General features: G+C 48.6%; 1 long non-coding RNA gene across 4 annotated transcripts; it reads left to right on the top strand.

Annotated features, from left to right (window-relative positions):
- Positions 1–459: 459 nt before the first annotated feature.
- Positions 460–12260, top strand: LOC310900217. Of its 4 annotated transcripts, XR_014584916.1 has the most exons (5): positions 460–2085; positions 3081–3204; positions 3309–5428; positions 5600–5913; positions 9208–12260. It is a non-coding gene; the product is annotated as an uncharacterized lncRNA (long non-coding RNA). The 4 variants fall into 4 exon arrangements; XR_014584917.1 differs by lacking the exon at positions 9208–12260 and having other exon boundaries at positions 460–1077; positions 5600–8403; XR_014584918.1 differs by lacking the exon at positions 9208–12260 and having other exon boundaries at positions 5600–8403.
- The last annotated feature ends 6674 nt before the right edge of the window (positions 12261–18934 follow it).

Below are 18934 nucleotides of genomic sequence, written 5' to 3'. Positions count from 1 at the left end.
TTTTTGGTTGGAAATCAGTTTAATTTAGCTTCTTATCATGGTGACTTGGGGGCTAAGAATAACTACAGTGAAGCAGCTCCGAGCTGGTGAGGCACGCATTTTGAGAACTGAGTTCAAACTTGCATTACTCATAAGTAAAGAAGCAAAAACTGCTCCTGCTCTGAGCTGAGCTTCCTGTGGGCCTGACAGAAAGAGGAGGAAGATCAATTCTATTTTACCTAATCAAAATTAGAACCATTATGAACACACAAATACACCAGTCTCTTTTCATGGATGGAGCTTGATAACAAGCAGGACAGCGATAGCTGCCTTCGGCCTTCTGACGGGAAATAGCTGATTTTTCCCAGATAGCCACTGCTGGAGATAGCCACGCAAAGCTCATTATGCTGGCTTTCATGCTGAAGGTTTGCAGAGATGCTCTGTGTACAAACCTCTGTGCGTTTGAGTGCAAAGGAGCTCTTTGCCCTGATCCCTTGCTCAAGTGAGGCAGCAGGAGCCTTCCCCAGCAAGGGGCTGCCTTGGCGCCTTGGGGAGCGACCAGCCAGCTGCACAGCATCATACCAAGGTCACGCTGGCCAGCTTCTATCATCTAGCAGTGGTCAAGAGAGCAGTGAAGACAGCGGGGGGCACTGGCCACATAGGCCAGATGACGTGTGGTCTGGTGGCAGGACTGTGGGGAAAGCAGCTTCTTCAGGGAGCTGAAGTAACGCTGAGGCAGGTTCCTGGGTTGAGGCCTCGCCTCCGTTTTACACGGTTGTGCTCCGAGATGGTGCTCTCAGTTGGTCTCAGAGTGGTTTTTTTTTTCTTTTTTGGATCTTCTGATGGTCAGAGGAGACAGTAAGGCGAAAGCTTTTCCATTAGTTGAGCTCAGCAGGGCTCCACGTGCTCTGCCTGCCCTGCATAGCCAGTGTGGGGACCACAGGCGTTCAGCTGGGTGGCGTTACCTGGAGCTCCACAGCCCAGCTGCTCACCAAGCCTCGGGAATATGCATTTTGGAGGGTGAAGTAGAGCCTTGCCTTTCTCCTGAGAGCAGCTGAGGACAGCATGGAAAGGCCCAGGTTGCCTGTAGTGTGGGAGGTAAGAAGAAATGCCGGAGGAGTCAGGCCCTTGGAATGGGAGGGGGCAGATGGAGCCTGCTGGGCCTGCCCTGGGGTTGGGAGGCAGCGTGGGAGGGCTCGCTGCCACCCCAAGGCCGGGGGAACTGTGGAGGTCTTCTGTTTTCAGCTTGGCAATGGGATTGTGAGATCCTCAATCCTTTTTGCCTTCTTCTATCCAGTTCCGAGAAATAAAAAAGACCCAAAATGAACAAGCAGCAAGAGAATCCAGCAGAGAAGAAGTTTCCTGTTAATTTTTTTTTTTTTTTGCTGAAATCCACAGTTTTGTGAGAACAGGACATAGAAAAGAGATTAATTTGTGTCAAATGAAGAAAAGGAAGCGCAAGTAGAGATGTATGCTGAAGTTTCCGAAACCCATGAAGTGAACGGCCAGTCGCTATTAGGAGTTACATCTGGGTAAAGGCAGTGTCATTGCACTGAGGTTGGTGAGGTTTATTAGGTTTCCCTGCTGCAGATATGAGATTACACCCCCAAAAAGTCAAAGAGGAAGCTGTGAATCTCGGCCACTTTTAGAATTACAAATCAGCACGGAGGGAGGCAATTTGGGCTCTAATCAGAAACAGAGAACAGCAGAGCCTGAGGGACCAAGGAATCGTGCAAAGCAACACAGCTGTGCACCACAGCAGAGGCCAGGTGATATGGGAGGGACAGGATGCTGTGGGAACCAGAGCATTGCCAGCAACCTCTCTGAGAGGGTACAGGAAATGCTGATAGTGATCACAAGCAGGGAGGTGTATGAAGGTTTTCAAGGTTTTCACCCCACAGAGAGGAAGTGCTATCACACTGCCTCTAGTAGAAGGCATTAATGTGGTGTGGACACTGTGGAAATGACTGAGGCAAGAAGGAGACCCAACATCTGGCCACACTTCTGCACCTGGATGGTGGTGTGACAGTTTTTCAGAGCCCAGTAGGTGCCTGAATGCCTTTGGAGATCTGCCTCTTTGTTCCCATGCCCTTCCATCAAACAGAGGTAGCCTGTTTGTTTGTGCTAAGTGCTTTGAGACTTGCTGGGCTGTTAAGCTCTGGGTTATGTTATGATTTCTGCCAGCTTCTCCATGGGACATGAAAATGATTATTCGCAGTATGTGATCATTCTGCTCAAAACATCACTGGTCCTGGGACAGTTTGACATCCCTGCCAAACCAGGCACTGGGCATTGATGTAAAGATCACAGAGGGTGATGCTCTTTGTCTGAACAAGTGGCTGACTATTGTTTCCAGGAAGATGTAAAATGGTTGCTGGCATTTGTCAAATAAATTGCTAAAATGTGCTAGACGTGCCAGGAGAGCAATGCAATTGCCTGCCAGGCTTCTTCCTTCTTGGTGGCACCACACTGGTGGCCACAGAGCAGAAGGCATCGTTACAAGGGGAAGATGGAATGAGGTGGTTTTATGACTGGGCCATGGCACCACAAGCAGAAATCTGTTCTCTTTTCCATTTGACTGTGGCTGGTTGTTGGTGGCTTGTTCTGCAGAGCAAGCCTCCTCTTGAACTTTGTCTTGATGGGCTTAAGCCCTGAACATCATAAAACTGCAGGCCAACCCATCACCCCCATCACCTCATCTGCCTCCTTTTTTTATTTTTTTTATTAAGCAAGGTGATGAAATTATTCAGTTTCCTCACAGAGGTCTGGAAGGATAAAAAGCAAAACTGGGGGACTGATGAGGCAAACCTCCCCTTCCACAGTTTCCCTCCAGCACTCTGGCTGGGCAGCTGGGTATGTGCCATCAGCTTGGCTATTGCTCAGAACATGTTCCAATTACCACATGGAAATGTGGTTGGAAAGGACAACCATTTGTATAGCAAGAGGAGGTGTCCTAGAGATTCCTGTCTTTTATTTTTCCCTGATAAAATCTGGCTGAGATTGGGCTCTTCACTCACACAGAGGCCTCTGGGGGATTTATCAAGATATTTCTTTCCAGGAGAAAACTCAAATAATTGTTGACATTGTTTTTTTTGCTGCAGGTCTCACAAGGTACCAGGGCCATGGGGTGGATGAAAGCCTCTGCTACTTCATATGATGGGAGTCAGTCTCCTTCTGGCACTCTGGTACACAGAACTCCTAAATCAGCCCCCTCTCTGCCAGAAGGTCAGGTATTTAAAATAATGTCCTCTTAGAAAGTGAAAGACCTCTCCCTAATTGAACCTGCTATGTGCTGTGTTTGTTACTCATTTACGAATTTATTTTTGCAGTCTTACAGGATAGAGCCATTCTGCCAGCACCCAGTCCAGCCTGGCATCCTCAGCTGCCCTCTGGCTGCAGGAGCTCAGTCTCTAGGGACATCCCAACCATCATCATGGTTGCGGTACTGGAGCCAGATACCTTCCCCTCAAGTGTCTGCACTGCAGTGACCACAGACTGAGAGCTTCTTTTCTCTCTACTTCCTATTTTTGCACCTGTGGTCTGGTTGCTTATGCAGGGCACCTCTCGCTGGGGGCTACAGCTACTCTGTTGAGTTCCAGCTGTCATTTAGGAAGAACACCTTGAGCCAGAGCTGCAGGAGGCCATGCCTACATCTTTGGTGAGAAGGGGTGTGAGTCCCATCTCTCTGGGGTTAAAGCTCTTCCTCCTCTGAAGATGAGGATGAAGGATGGGGTATCTCAGACCTGAACAGGGATGACTGAACCCTTGCCTGTGATGTGGGTGGTGTGACAGGCTCTTCTCCTTGGCCTGGGTAGAAATGTGCATTGGCTTTCTCAGCAACATTACACTACACAGAACAACTGATCTGCATGGAAAAGCTCAGACATTCAGCTGGGTAAGAGAAAAGCTTGGGTCTGCCTCAGTGCTTCTCAGGGTCAGAGTTGTTGCCCTGGAGTGACATGGGACAAACCAGCCAGAGCCCCGTTTAATTTCTGCATTCTCTTGGAAAGAACCAAGCTAGTTCCTTAACCCTAGGGCAACAACTGAAAAAAAAACCAAACATCCATTTTCTCAGCTTCTGGCCTGCTGGGGCAGCTCTGCTCAGCATGTTGAGTTTCATTTTGACCATCTTCCCCAACACAAGTGCAACGTGGCAGTATGGGTGTGGGGACACCTGAGCACCAGCAATGCCTGCACCCAGACAGAGCGAGAGGATGCTACTTTCAGCAACGTGTCAGAAGACCACTTGATTCAACAAGTCATGAAATCAGGGTCTAAACCACAATCCTTGTTGTATAGGACATGTATATAGGGCTCAGCTTCCAAGAGGCGGTTGTGTGCTCCATGGAGAGACACGGTACAGTGGGGGCAGTGGGAATCATACCATTAGCTGTTTTTCTGTCATCAAGAAACAGCCCCACTTCCAAAATATTCATCTAGACCCTGCAAGTTGCCTAAGTTCCCTTGTGGTTCCTGAGTCAGTAGAAGGCATTGGCCTCAGCTTAACTTCAAGCTCATGCCTAATTGACATACTTGTAAGCTGGAGTGTTTTGCTAAATGTAAGTAGAAATCAATTAGACTTGCTTCTAAAAAAGTGAAAGTTTGGCACAAATTGTGACTTCTGGTAAACACAGAATCATAGAATGGCTTGGGTTTGAAGGGACCTCAAAGATCACCTAGTTCCAACCCCTCTGCCATCCCCTCCAGTGACTTTATCAAGTGGATTTGAGAACGAAGGCCTGCCTCTATTAAACGTGCCTCACCCTGCCCACCCTTTTTCTGTGTCAAGAGAGCACGCACATTGTCTTCTCCATGGCTGACATCCCCGTTGATGTAGTGCAGCTCTCTCTGGGTACCACACTGGAGTACATCTTCCTCTCTCTCTCTCATTTGCAAAGATGTTATTTATTGCCCCCAGACTGCAAGATGGTGAAATGGCTTGGGGCAGCCATGTAAATGGCTTACAGATCATTGATTGCCACAGATGAGAAGACAGCAATTACACTGTTTACACCACAGTTGTTTTGTTTTACAGCCTAATTCATGCTCATTCCCCTGTAACAAACTCGCAAAGAAAAAGCACCCTTTCAGTGGTGTTACTCATCTGTATAATTAAACAGTAAGTGCCTGATCTGTCAAATAGATGGAGGCTCATTCAGGTTTTGTTTGCGAAGTATTTGCTTGGTGGAAGGGCGGAGCCCCTCAGATTTGGCACTGCTCCACTAAAATCAGCCCTGTTAAAGCGATGAATGGAGGTCCAGAGAGTTACCCAGGCTGTTCTTGTAAGGGAGCGAGAGTGATGATTTGAGACAACAAGGTGCTTTCTTAGGTTATGGGTTCTGTTAGCATCCTGTAGTGTCCCAGGTTGGGTGGGCTGAGCACTCAAGCCACTTTAGGAGAAGAAACCAAGTGTGACTCTCCCTTTCCAAGGCATTGGAGAGGAGGTGAGGTGAGGATGACTTCTTCCCTTCTTGAATCATAAGTTGCTGCTTTGAAGCAGCAGTTCTTTTCTTTCTCTGTCTTTTGCATCTGGTTTGTGTATGGGGAGTGAAAAGCACTGATCACACCAGATGGCATTGCTGTTTGATCTTCTGGTTTATATCTGACTTGTGTTTCCTAGCTGCCGTGTGTTCTTTGCTCTTTACACGGAAACAGCACAGTGGAACCATGTGGGCACAGCTCCGTCCCAGATCACCCTGTCTGTGAGACGTCCCTGTGGGAGACTGCATCATCCTGCTCTGACCGTGTCTTCATGGCTTCCTTTGAATCCCAAGGAGATGCAGTCAAGAGGCTCCAATTCTTGTTAGCTTGGCTTGCAGGGGCTGATTTATTAGTGTTAGATGAGCTTTCCCTGCCAGTGTTGCATTCCTTCAGTCAGTCTGCAATGTTCAGCGTCTGCATCCCCAACTGAGACCAAGATCTCTTTTAAGCAAGGTTTGTAATCCTTATTCTGCCCCATCACAGGTCTTTGGTGTGCCAATGAATTCACCACAACCAGCCTTTCGAGGAGGGCTTAAGGAACAGGCAGTGTCTATCAGATAAAAGGGATGTGTTTTTTATTGACAACCAGGGCAGGAGCTGTGAATACTGCATTTGTCATTTTGCACATATCCAGGAATGCTAGAACATGCACTGAAACACAAGCTTTCGGAAAATCAGCTTTCCCTCCAAGAATATTCCAGGTCTTCCCAAAGAGTCCTCATTTCTTGCTGCTCAAGGCTTTGGACTTTTGCATGTTTGGGCATTGTCAGTGCAAATGCCACTTACACGGGTGAAGTGAACGGCTGCAGCTCTGTGCAGGATCCTGCTCCGGGCCCCATGTGAGCAGGTCTCATGGCCAACTTGTGTGTGAGTCAGCCTGGTGACAGCACACCACCTTCCTATTGCGTGGGTTTGGTTCCATGGTTCTGCATGGGCTTTTGTTTTGTTTGGTTCTGGTTTGTTTTTGAGATTCACATATTTAGTTCTGTATTCTTGTACAGTTTTAGAGAAGTGATACCTTCATATCGAATGCTTTTCCTGTGCTGTGTGGTTGCAGAAAGCACTGGGGGCAATGGGCAGTGACTTGAAATGGGTATGAATCAAACCTGCTCTGCACTGCTGTGAATGTAGAAAGAGGAACTGAATCTGAGATGGATCAGTCCTCCCTACGTTACCCCTACACGTCCTCCAAACATCTGACCCCTCAGCACAGGCTGCTTACCATGGGTCCTGGTGGCAAGTCCCTCTCTATCTGTGCAGTTAGTGACTACTCATGGAAAGCTTGGCTTAGGTGGTCCAGCATGGCTGAGGGAGAGAGAAAAACTAATTGGGACAGCACTGGGACGTCCCCTCTGCTCCTGTTGTCCCCTTGTCCCTCTGCAAGCAGCAATGAAGTCAGAGTAACTTAAGAACTGGCTAACCTGGACAAGTGGGACTGGGAAAATCCATGTTCATGACCCAAAAGTTACTGTTTAGTTCCAGATCTTGTTCCTAAACCAAGTGAGAAAGAAAATTTTGGTTTTTGCGTGGGCAAAGCAACATTTCCTCCACCTTCGACTTGCTGTTGCTAAGAGCTAAATTCCTTTCTGCCGTGTTTCTGAAAGCCAGACTCGATGTCCAGTTGTTTGGTCTGGGTACACAGTAGATAAAACTCCAGCCCAAACAACGGCTATCTGAAAAGTTGTAAGGAACAAAACCAAGGTTATCATAGAGTAACCTTCCTTGAACCAGACCTACCACACAGGTTCAGTCCAAAGCAAAGAACACAAACCGGTGTTCTTGCAGATAGGCACCAGTCCACTAACGTGATTAGATAGCCCGTATCTGCAAATCCCACTGAGCACGCTTTGAAACTGCAGGTATCTGAAGAGGAGGAGCTATCTCAGTTCTCAGGCAGTATCTTTGCCTGGGTTCTTATCCCACTTGATTTAAGATGTAGCAGCAGTGAAATAAGCCACCAGTTGTTGAATTTCAACATAACTATCGCTTCTGTACTGTGAATCTTGTGAAATCCTGACAAGAAGTTTACCTCCCTAAGAAAACACTTCCTCCATTTTTTTTTTTAAATTACAAGTAAGGAAGTAGAAATTAGGATCTTTATAGAATATACCATCTTTCTGATGATCTCTGTATTTTCTACTGTTGACAAATTTAAAAAAGCTGATTCAGTTCCTATGGAAATTTCTGAAAAGTTTTCTGTTCACGTGAAGGGAATTTGATCCACACAGAAAATCAGGCAAAACAGTCCAAAAGTCACCTTGTCACACACACACAAGTGTTTTGTGTCTGTCTTAGAAGAGGCATCTAAGGTTGCATCGGCCTGGACTGTCTTATTGCTCTGGGGTCTTGGGTCACTTGTTCACACTTGCCCCCTGTTGCAGCTTGTTCTGGCCAATGCACCCATCGATGCACTTTTCCAGTGCATGCAGAGCACGATAGTAAAGGGAGGGGAGGGCTGGCCCCTGCCCACGTCCAGCTCTGATAGTGAACTGGGAGTGGCTGCAATCTGGGAGCTCCCAGATAGCTTAACTTTATCCTAAAAGTTCATACACAGGTCAGTTATGGGACTGCACTGTTGGTCCCACACTGGAAATATGCCAATGCAAACATGCTGATTTGGGCACCTTAAAAACTCAGCCAGAAACCTTGCAGTAGCTCTGGACGGGGACAGATTATTACGCTTGGTACTGCCAAAACTGGGAGCTGTGACAGATTCACCATTGCTTGGGCTCCTTACACCATGGGAAGACCTGCTACAGCAATGATTGGTATTTTGGGTGTTGTTATCTCTAGCAGTCCAGACGTTTACAAGAATAATCAAGTCGTCTTCTCTGAAGGAACTTCAGGGGAGAGTGATTTTGTTCAGACTATTCCCAAAGTGCACTTTGCATGTACGCCTCAGCAAAGGGCTTTTTGGTGACCACATCCTTCTGTGTGCTTACATCCCAGTCAAGACCAAGGGCTTGCATTGCAGACACTGAGATCCATCCTCCATCCCCAAGACCTGTCCCAAGGGGGACAGAGATAGCCAGGGGAACGTGGCAGTGGGATGCCTTGCCGACAGCAGGAGAACAGTGCCCTGCTTGTGCCTCTCCACTGGCTGTGTGCTGCCGAGTCCACCTCCCTCTTGGCACCTCCAGCAGAAACCAAGGGTTTCAGAGCAAGGAGCTGGACCAGACAGGGTAAGCAGCCTCCAGTAACCCCCAGCATGACAGCTGTGTCATTCTGCTAAGACACGAGGAGATTCCCTTAGCTTCCTGGCTCATGCTGTAGGTACCAAAACCCAAAGGCGGCCACACTCGGGCAGCTGTACCTGCAGGTTGGGAAGGTGGGCAGTCAGCCTGCTCGTTCTGTCGGTGCACACAAGCAGGAGGTTGTTTCTGAGCCTGTCTCGCAGATCTGAGTGAAACGCTGGGTTTCTCAATCCTGACATGCCCAGGCACTGAGTCTGAGAGCCGGTGCCTCAGAAGTGCTAAAGAAGAAAGTCTGGCATGGCTGCAGTCTGGGCGTTTCTGTGGCCAGGTAATAACTGAGAGGACTTGCTTGAGCTGTCACTTCGGTTTTGCAGCTTAAATCCTTTGTTGTATCAATTCCACATTCTCTGACATGGTTCAGCTCCCTGTCCTTACTACGTGTTAATGTGTGCCACGCTTCTTAGAAGTGTGTTATTTTTACTTCATTATTTATCTCCTCTGACTAATTGCCTGAGCATTATTTCTGTTCCTTACTTTCCCTCTCCTATTATAGTGTGATGACAGCACAGATACATCTGGTGTGAAAGTTTCTGTGAAAACAACTTCTCACCAGCTTTTGCAATGCTTCGTGTGTGCCAACATCCAGGGAAAGTGTAAAGCTGGGGTAGCAAATCCTGCCACGCAGCCTTCCTTCGAAGGAAATCACATGAAGACGGTTTAATCCCCAGGAAGGGCGTCACAGGAGATGTCCATAGCCGCCTCTAGTTTATCCAGAATGTGACAGGAGAATGCGATTCTTTAAAAGCAGTCACGATTGTTTATGAAACTTGGAATTTGTGTGTGTTAGCTGAACTTCACACGTCCTTCCAAGCAGTGGGGAAAAATAGTTAGGCATTGTAATAAGACTAATGAGTCCAGCTGGTTTTGAAGAAGATTAATGCACAGCCACAGGATGTTTATTGATCTCTTATTTCAACAAAAGGTGTTAAGGAAGGGTACAAACTACTTCAGTAGCTCAGTAGCTCTTACTGGTCCTTCCCAGTAAGGTGTTACCTGAGACTCCAGTTCATCAGAGCTCCAGCCAGGCTTTTGCTCAGCGGATGCAAGAAGCAGCATCCAGTGTTTGTTTTTTCTCTGACCTACTGCTGAGTAATTGAATCATCCCAAGCAGCAAGCTAATGTTTTTCCTCCCTAGGAGAACATAATGTTACCAGGAAAAGGAGAGGAGGGGGGAAAAAAAAAAAAGGCAGCTGCAGGTGTTTACTCTAAATGCCACACAGTGTGTCTGAGACCAGCAAAGAGTGTTTTTTAGCTAAAGAAAATATTCAGAAAACCAAATGAGCACGATGCTGAGTGGTGCTGAGCCCCTGCGGCCAGTGGGGCCCAGGAGGATACAGCAGACCTGGCTGATGGCATGTGCATGCAGACAGGCAAAGACAAAAGAGTAAGACCTGCCTTCTGGATGATTTTTCACTGCTCCCAAGGAAGATAACTGAATTATAGATGTTCAGAGCTGCCAGAGCAGTGATTTAACAGACTGACCATTTCCATGCAGCAAACAAGATGCACAGAGACGACAACCTGGGCTCATTTTGGTCGTTAGTGATTGCCCAAAGAAGTATCCATCTTCCCATGGTGTGGGTGAGCTAATTACCATGGGCTGGGTCCTGTTGGTGAGTTTTTAATTCTGGGGCATAGCATTGTCCTGCAGGCAGGTGGAGGCATTGGGTTGAGCCTGGCAAACTTATCATAACTATTGCTGATATCACCTAATAGATGATGCAAAAATCTGGGCGAGGCAAGGAAACACACAGCCAGCAGCTGACCACCAGCAGCATTCCCTGGGACCCGCTGCTGGAGCTGTTGCACATCTCCACTGCTGACCTGGGTGATGGGGCAGAGCGGACCCGCAGCGAGCCCCCGGCTGGCACCAGCCCGGGCACAGTGCGGGAGAGCTCTGCGGGGCAGGAGCCGGGTGTCCCGGTGGGCAGGGAGCCACAGACCGGGTGGGCAGCGTGAGCGAGAGCAGAGCCAGCGTGGTTCTGGGCACGAGATCCAGAGGTGCTGCTTCGCACAGAGCCTGTCCTCGTCCCAAAGACCCCGCAGTGAGGAGGCGCTGCTGGCAGGCAGGAAGCCTGGCTACTTCCATCGCACGATAGGGCACGTCTGCGGCCTTCGGAGCCTGCCACAGGCACATCCTTCTTTGGAGGGCATAGAAGGAAGAAGAAAGAAATGAAATTATTTAAATAAGCAAGCATTTCCTGCACATGTGCTGTTTGTTTCCTTTTTGGATAAAGTGCTGGTGCTGCCTGAAAACTTCCAGTAAAGTATCTTTTATTTTGCAAAAAGGAAACAGGATTTTGCACAAAATACATGTCTTTTGAACGTGTTGTTTCTGTAAAAACAAAGATTTTCTCTTTTGGTTGATGAAATATGCCCACAGGATTATATTGAAGTGCTGCCTTTAACATTCTTTTTTTATTATTATTATTATTATTATTAATAATAATAATAATAATAATTTTAGCTTTACAAATGCTTCTTCCAGACGAAAAATAAATTTTATCTATATCCTGCCTGCTCTTCAGAGTACTGAGAACTATGGATCAATGGCTGCATTTTGCCTGTCCATTACAACCTGCGCATCTATTTTCAGTGATCACAGGACTGTGTCCCTGTTCAAGCCCTGTCCAGGAGGAGCCACCCCAGTGGGTGATGCCTGGCAGCGCTGCCCTGCTGTACCTGCTTTGCGAGGGGAGCAGTTCAGCCTTCAGATCTGTCCTTTCTGCATCGCTTGTGAGCGCATACTTCAGCTAAAAATATGAGAGTGTCATTTCAGATCTTGTTTCGCTGTGGCCACCTGTGATTTCAGCTCAGCTACAGCATCCCAAGAAAGCAGGCTTGCCTGGGCTTCTAATCGCATTAAAGCACGAGCACAGAGTGCATATGGTAGCTGCGCTGGGGGGGACAGATTACTGCCTCCATTACGTGGGTGTGGAGCAGGAGCAACTCAGCCGAGGCTGGTGCAATTATACACGCACAGCCTGGATCAGAATCCAACCCTTGACATTAAACAGCCCTCAGCGATTCCTTTTTTTTTTTCCCCAAAAAACAAGATTTATTTTAGAGTAATGAGATCAGCTCTAAATAAACAATTTTCATGGAAAAAAACATTTCAAAGGTCCAACTTCCAGCCACCAGTTCTGCAGCGCTGGTAGAGCCCGGGAGCATCTCTGCTTTACCGGGGGCCAAGCCGGAATTTGTTGAAGGCTCTCGCAACCCTCCAGGATCCTGGGCCACGCAGTGCTGATGCTGCAAGAGCTCTCCCGCAGCCAGCAAAGCGTCAGGCCAGGCTCTGCCCCGAGCTTTCTGACAGCCCAGCAGCAGCAGCAGGAGCCGCCACCGCCGCGGCAGCCGAGAGGCGCCCGAAGGCCGGCAGCGCAGCTCCCCGCTGCGGGCACGGCTGGGAAGCAGCCGGGCGGCTGCACAGAGATGCTTTGGAAGTCTGCGTGCGGTGCACTGCAGCTCCTTTTCTTTTTCTTTCCTTTTTTTTTTTTTTTCCCATTTTTTTTCACTTTATTTATTTATTTATTTTTTATTTTCCACTTACAGGCCTGGAAAACCACAGCAGGTAACTCCAAGGAGGAGCAAAGTCACACGCACAACCTCATCCTCCATCTTCGAAGACATGCTGTCCGCAGGGAATATCCACAGCAAAACTGCCCTTGCCTGCCTGGGGAGCTGCCCTGAACAGGGCATCATCTTCAGCTGCCTCACCCACTGCTGCCACAACTGCCTCTCCCTGCTGATGGGCTCAGCCCTTACAAGGGGGAGCCTCCTTGCACAAGCGGCGTGCGGAAATTTCTCGACCATGCTGCTGGTGGTGGCTCTCCATCGATTAAAACTCTCCCAGGTGCTCATAATGGTGTGAGCACCGCTGGTCCTGAGCACCGCTGGTGCTGGCAGAGGGTGACAGACAGCTGAGAGGAGAAGGACCCTTCTCTGGGGACTGAAGTGACAGGAGGGGAGGACAGCTGGTGGCCAGGCTGGCCCATGGTGCAGCACGGAGGGCCAGAGATGAAACCACGCTGCCTCCAGCAGGGCCACCACCTCTCAGGTGTGGGGATGAGCAGGCTGAATACTGCCAAAAGGTCTGTTTTTCCTGGTATTCCAGGTGACGTGGGGAGCATGGCAAAGGGACCCTTATTATGGAATGAGTCAGGCCTGAGTCCAGCAGGGATGACTTGCAAGGCCGATCTGAACAAGTTACTGCTCCATGTGCCCTGCTGAGGAGCAAGTGCTGGAGGTGCTCTGGGGCAGCCTGCAATGGGCACTCAGTGATCTTCAGTATTTTTTTTTCTTCTTGAGAAGTTTTGCTCTGGGCTGAACCTCTCTCAGGCTGCCCTCAGAAGGTGACTGACTGAACAGTGCAGCAAGGTACAGTTTCAGCTTGGTATTATCAAACGGGTCCAATTGCTTCCCTGGCTTTTGGCTGCCAAAGCCAGTTGTACTCTTTAGCTGTCACAGCTTCCAGCAATCTGTCTGCTCATCTCTACCCCTAAATGTCATCGGCACTGACACGGATCCCTGAGAGTCTTGTTAGTGTGTCTTGCTGGCGGCGTTGCTTCTTCTGGTCCCAAATGACAGCCTCAGCCATCTGTATGTTGATGCTGGTGCTCAAAGCACAGCAAGGTAGCTGCTTTCCTTGCCGAGTAGCTCATGCCAATCCCCATCACTGGCATCCAACACCAGGGATATCTTTTTTCTTTTGCCAGGTCAGGTAACATTGGTGGTGGGCACTTGGATGGAGTTGCGTTCAGCTCACCGTGTAGCTTGCTTGGGTTTGTTGAAGTGCACAGCTTGTGTGCTGTCCTGATAACTGCACCATGGCTGTAGGCTCTGCTTTGAGACTCATTTCTCCATTTGTCGCATTGCACTCATTACATTTTCTCTCAGTATACCATGTAGTCAGGCAGGTACCTGCTGACTGCTCAGGTGATTCAGGACCAGAATCTTTTAGCAGAGGCTGAGCAGCTTGGCTCCGAGGAGGCTGGAGTTGTTGCCTGCTCTGGTTGCACATTTTCATCCTGCTTATGTTCCTTCTGTATGAATACTTCATCCCAGGCTTGGCCTCACTTGGATTACAAAATTACACAATTTAACCAAAGTTGTAGCTGCTGTACCCAATACCAATGGAGGTCTGATTGCTTCACCCTCCCTGCCCAGGCTTGCCATGCCCTTGCACTTGTCATTCACGTTGCACATGGAGCCACGTGGCAGCTGCCTCTCAGCCAGCCATACAGCGTGTTGTGACACTTCTCTGGGCCCCTCTTCCCCTTGGTGACATATCCAGTTGTCTTACGTGCTGCCAAAGAAGGAACTAAAGAGTCTGAACATCTTGTGTGTAATTTAAAATCTCCTCAGGGGTGTTTGCATCCTGCCAGGGTACAGTTTTAGTTTAGATTTGTTTAATTGCAGGTTTGGTTTCTTTATTGTGTGATGTTGAGGAACACCTGGGGACCCAACCTGCTTGCCACCAGCCCCTTTGCCTGTTGACCTTCTGCTTTCTCCTTAATCTGTACCACTGCTTGGCATTTGGTGCTGGCCTGAGCCCCAGAAGCTGTTTCTCATCCTTCAAGTCAGTAGTGTGTGTTTTCTTCTCCTTGCTGAAGCTTTAACATCATGACTTCTCCTGCAGTGACTGCTGCCGATGGCCATGTGTGGCATTTGCTGACACACCCTGCCCTTCACCATTCATAAGCAAAGCGCTCAGTGAATTCTTCTGCACCAGATTTTCCTCCTCTGCTTTGTCCTTTGTCCTCCTCTGCATTTCCTTGTAAATAGCTTCTGGTGCTGTTTTTCCATGTATTTCTGGGCTTTTCTGCTTCTGTGTCTGTTTCACAGCCTGCCTTTGGAGGGGCTCTTGCTAACTACCTCTGTGCATGTCTCCAACTCCTGGGTGGCAGATGGATTCTCTTTGAGCATTTCCATGCCATGCCCTCACTTCTCAGTACTGACCCTGCTGCCTGTCAAGGACAGGCTCTTTTCTCCGTGCTATGAGCCCACAGACAAGGCTGAAATGTGCTCTTTGTAGCACCCAGGCTTGTCTCCTTGCTGATGGGACAGACAAGGGGTAGGAGATGAGTGTGCCCAATTCATGGCTCTTCAGAGGCTGCTTTCTCAGAGTGCATCCATCGTGTGGCACCCTGCTGAGCTTGGATACTGTTTTAGCCCCATCTTGATTATCTTGCTTGCTTTTATGACAATTTTTAGGACAACCTCCATACAAACATCTTTCCTCCCATGAAGCAGAAGAGCTGAAGGACCCTACAAGAAGCAAGTGCTGCATATGTGCTGGCTGCAGGCTGTGCCTTACCTGGGGCCCCAGGAGCACCTCTGCACCATGCTGTGTGCAGCAGAGGAGCTGCAGCGTGTCCCTCTGCACGGAGCTATGCATGGCTAGCGACTGCTCCCCCTTCTCCCAGATGTGGCTCCAAGCAGGTGTTTGCTCACTGGCCTCAGCAGGTAGCAGGGCTGGCTGCAGGGGGGCACGAAGCTCTTCACAGCACCAGGAGGCTGTTGGGGTCAGCTGTTGCAGTGCTGGAAGGTAACTGTGAACATGAGAATGGTTGCAGTGCTCCTGAGATGAATAAATCAGGGCTGTGTGTGAACTAGACCCTAACGTAGTCTTGGGTGTGATGGAGAGACGTGTTCCAGTGTGATGGGACTTGGGCTTGGCTTTGCTACTCCCTTGCTAAATGTCCTTCATTTTGATACTCTGCTCTCCAGACCAGGTTTTCACATTCCCTTTATCAGGGCTAGCCCTAAGTGAGCTGCTGATCCATGCACTCCTGGAGTCAAACGTGGTTTTGTGCATCAGCTCCTTGCTGACATGGCATCATGTCCAAATTGTGTGATTTATGATACTATTGCTGCCTTAACACCTTTCTAATTTTTAAATAGAGATACTCTTGTGAAGCATTCCTCTTCAAGCCCAGCCTTATTACTGTCTAAGACATAAAGAGATTAATTGGTGGAACAACAGCTATCAAAGAGACTGATATGGCTGGGAAAGAAAACCAGCCTCCTGTGCAGCTACCTGCAGCTCTGGGAGCCAGGAAAGCAGATTAGTGACCAGTGTGCTGATGTCTTACTACTACATCAACAGTCTATCAGCAAGGAAATTGCAGGTTTCCCACTTTGACGTAGTTATGGTGATAAATTAGGTATACAGAAGAGTTAATGATGAAATTAAATGGAGTTATGAATACACAGTAGGTCTCTTACCCAAGGTCAACTCTGGCTGACCCAGTAAAGGTATTGTAATAGCAGGTAAGCATCAGGCAGTAATGGGCAGCACGTTGCTGAAGGCTGGGTGCTAACATTTGTTAAGGATGTACAAACAGAAAGAAGAAAACAGGAGCTTTCAAGTTCATGGTATCTCCTGTTCTCAGCAGATCCCTGTTTTTAAGAGGCAATTTTGCCTATTGCCAACCTGTTAATTAATGAACTGCAGCACCCCTCACACCGATGTGCTTCATTAGGGAGCCATGCAAGACTCAAGAGCTGAGCTCCGGGCACTGCATGCTTTCCAAAGCACATCCCAAAGGATGGTGACTTGGGCTTTTCAGCTGCTACTTGGCAATTCAGGAGGCAGTTTTGTTTGCTTGGCCCCATTCCAGTCTGCCCTGTACAACCTGGGGCAAGTCATCTGGCTTGACACTTCAGCAGAGACTGATGATTTTTTTTTTTTAAAGCACCTTCATGTTTGATTGTTTAGCTTAGGGCAGCTAAAGCAGATTCAAGCCAAAGCTACCAGCCTCACCTTTGCAGGTTAGGCTCTCTCAGGTAGTGTATCCTGAATATGGGACGGGATTGCCAGTCACTTCTGCAAAGTCTGCCCTTACGTCCTCTGTCCCCCAGTTCCCCGAGGAGCACACAGAGATAACAGCGCTTCCTTTGCCTCCAGGAAAGCAGAGAGTAAAAGCAGCAGTGCACTCTCAGACTCAAGGAGAATCAAAAATATCTTAAATAGATATACTTTTAGGAGGTTTGATTCAATTTCCAAACTCTTTGTAATTGCTACTGTGCAGGAGTCAAACAGCTCCACAGGCTCTGCCCCACGAGTGGCTGCTGTGGCAGCCCAGAAGTGTTGCACACCCTGCAGGGAAATGCTCTGTGATATGGTTTTTGAGAAGCATCCCTTTGCTTTCTAAGTGATCCGGGAAGTTTTATTCACATTTCACCAAGTGACCTTGCCCAGAGCTGCCTCTCTGAACTAAAGCCTCTACAACCCTGCAAATTGTCTGTGCGCAGCAGATTTCTGCCTCTGCTAGTTTTCAGGTGAGGATGTCCTTTCCTAAGTTGAGGGCATTAAATGCCGCTCGCCCGATTACCTTCCCTCCAGCTTGTGTTTGCCACCTGTAGAAAAAAAATGAAAAGTCGCTGGATTTTCTTCTTAAGGAGGAAATACGTAACAAGGCAGTGCCATCCTGCATCAGGGCCCTGAGGTCCAGCACCGAGGGGTCAGCGCGGGATGAAGGATGCTCTGCGTGCGGGTGCCCTCGCAGATGTGCTGCAGGCACGGAGATGCCCAGCAAAGCACGGGGACGTTGCAGCTCTGTGCGCTGACACCACCACCCCACCGACTAATTTCTGGCAAGTACTCTTCGCGTGCATTTCCTTTACCTCCGTGGATTTCCAGCCCTTGGAAGGTGGCTCCCCGCAGAAGCTGCCGGCAGTAGCTGGCTGGGGGCGGCAGGGGGCGGCCGAAGCTCGGCTGCTACGACGGGGGAGCGGGGCCGTTTGTGTTACACACAGCGCTGAAATCCAGAGACCGGTGGGATACAGATTCTGAGGCTCCCAAATTCAGATTTTCATCCTGCTGTATCCAGGAGTTAGCATCCAATCCCCTCCCCCCAGCCCCAGAAAAAAATAAATAAATTAGGAGCAAGAAGCCAGCAACAGCTAATTTGAGATCCCAGCGTATGAACAGTGCAGCATGGATAAATTCGCTTGGGACTGAACAGCGGAAGAGGTGCCTTGGTGCACTTTCCATGTTTTTTCCTAGAAAGAGTTTTTCAGCTCCTCAAAACTGCAGCTGGCCGATGCATGCTGCTGCTGCAGGCGGCTGCATTCCTGTCCTCTGTCTTTGGATAGCACTGCTGGCGTAAGGGAGGGAAGCTGGAACTGCTGTCAGCCCACACAAAATCCCAAATGGACCCAGGCTCTCCACAGTAATGGGGGATATTATTCTGAATGGCTCAATAACACTACAGCTTTGCTATCTCCCCCCTCTGTAATATATAAACTCTTACAGACCTAGATGGAATTTCTTTGATGTCACCTCAGATCGCATTGTTTTAAAGTATCTTTGCATTTTTATTGGCACCCCAGTTGTAATAGAAGGAATCCATATAGCATCGACACCGCTTTCTAGGAGATGCCTGGTAGCTGTGAAATATAAAGCAATAAGGTTTTGGACCGTAGCTTAATCTTATCAGCAGAATTCAGATAGTTTGAGGCAGAAATTGTGCTGCTAACAAGTGCTTCCAGACATCACTGCATTGGTGAAATGGGATGGAAAATCAGAAAATAGAGCTGTGTCTGGATCCACGCACCTCCCAAGCACAGCAGCACAGAGGGAAGTTGGCTGTGCCCGGCAGCAGCCTCGGGATTAAAATCACCAGCTCTGTGCTCCTCGTGTGCTGTAACACCAGCACTGCTCTGCTGATCCTCCCAAGTCCAGAGACATCAATCCTCCTCAACTACAGAGACAGAAGGCAAGTGATGGCAGGAAAGTGTGGCTTGTCTGCTGATATTTTAGGGAATCCTCTCTCTTTGGGTTAAGAAAGACATGAGGGCTGTCAGTGCCTTGGGGATTGCTGTGGGTGTAAGGCAGTACCTTGATTTATTTCCATTCCCCGAGGAGCTGGGGCACAGTTTAGGTAGTATTTAAGCTGCCTGATGTCTGCAGGCTGTTTCAATGCCTGACTGTGGATCTGAACAACCACTTCAGAAGATTTGCAAAATCCAGCCTAAAAGCCTGCCAATACCATCCCTTAATGTTCCCCATCTTTCCTGTCCAATTCCAGGCACTCTGTGGTGCTTTACGATTATTAGGCAGCTTACACAGCATAGTTTAAACTGGAAGAATCTCTGTTTCTTAAACATTTATAGCCCTCAATTACTGGGGTCTTGAGGTCGCACAAGCTAGCTGGTTGAGTTCACAAGGTAGCTGCTCGTTGAGCAGGAGATGACCACTCAGAAATTACTGCGTT

Source organism: Anser anser (genome assembly GCF_964211835.1).
Source record: "Anser anser genome assembly, chromosome: 5".
In the NCBI taxonomy this organism is placed as follows: Eukaryota; Metazoa; Chordata; class Aves; order Anseriformes; family Anatidae; genus Anser; species Anser anser.
This window is presented reverse-complemented; position numbering and strand designations above follow the sequence as displayed.